This window comes from Artemia sp. Qi Xiang Cuo, chromosome 13 (assembly GCF_049724085.1).
Source record: "Artemia sp. Qi Xiang Cuo chromosome 13, ASM4972408v1, whole genome shotgun sequence".
In the NCBI taxonomy this organism is placed as follows: domain Eukaryota; kingdom Metazoa; phylum Arthropoda; class Branchiopoda; order Anostraca; family Artemiidae; genus Artemia; species Artemia sp. Qi Xiang Cuo.
The window spans coordinates 19,359,869-19,361,290 of record NC_142806.1 but is presented as its reverse complement, the minus strand read 5'-3'; positions in this window follow the sequence as shown (position 1 = coordinate 19,361,290).

The window sequence follows — 1,422 nt, the reverse complement described above, 5'->3', positions numbered from 1 at the left end:
ATTCAACTTCTCGAATCTAAGGCATTGGGAAGTCAACGGGACTACAGCTTCTGATAAAAAAAAAGATAAATTTTACGAATTCTCTATAGTTTTTATGACCCCCCTATCTACCAAGCACGACATTTCAGCAACTGGGGTGAAAGCAATGATGCTTTTATATAAGAGCCCAGGCTCGATTTTAACCCTCAATCTGTTGCGCCATCTCAAATTCATCGAGAAAGTTACAGAATTCGCTTCGTATGTTGAGTCTAAAGTTCTTCCTCCCACCAGTGATGCTTGCAGCCTCCACTCGTTTCGAGTTTATTTGCAAGTTAGATCATGGAAAACCCTGGGATGTCATCTCGACTCTACCCAGTTCAGTTGGGTTATTCAGAATGGACTGTATTGCCCTATTTTTGGTGAACTCCCAGATGCCCCATACTCTCCTTGCAGTTTTTCACTGTAACTGCGAAACCGAATGCTCAAATTTTTGATGCACTTACAAAAGAAATGGCATGAAATTCACCTGGGTCTGTGGACTTTGCAAGGGAGCAAGTTGTGCTTTGTTACAACTGAATTTTTTGGAGTTGAAGATCTAGAAAGTAATGAAGATCTATGAATATTAATATTTCGATTTTTATCATATTTGTATATTATATAACTGAAAAAGTCGAGAATGTTTTAATTGTTAGTTAAAAAGTCAGATTGGTAGATAGTTGTCATTCTATATTTTAAGAGCAGTTACTTTCAGATTAAGCGTGGTTTAATACTGATGGAATATTTCAGTGAAAGTGTTAATTTTACGTTCAAATAAAGGCGAGTTTCATAATCACCATGATTTAGTACCCTATTCTAAACATCAATTTTGTTGATGTACGCCTTTATATGTTAAAACAAATTTAATCTCCTCGAAATGAACCTCAACCTCAAGAAACCTAATTTGAAGTTTTACGTTCAAATAAAGGTGATTGTCATAGTGACTGTGACCTAATACCTTATTCTAGACATTAATTTTGATGTCTAGAATAATGTACGACTTATCTATACATCGAATGTAGACTTTTCTATCAACAAATGAAATTACATCATTTTCATACAATCCTAAAAAGGGATTATCCCAGATTTACCTCTCAATCACTTGGCCTGTCTGTCTTGGCTTTTTCTACAATTAGCCATATCTTGATAGTAGTAATCAACCTTATACTTCTAGGAGACATATAGCAATTTCAATGTTATTCTAGACCTTTACGTTCCTTGACCTTTTCAAAGATATTCAGAGCTCCCTCACATGGCCTTTTGGATTCTACGAGACATATAGCAATTTCCATGTTATTTGCGTGCAGGTATAGCAATTTCCATGTTATTCTACTACTTTACGATCCTTCCTATGCTATTCTGGGCCTTTACGTGGCGCCCCTGTACCAAACAGGTTTCTGGTAGGTA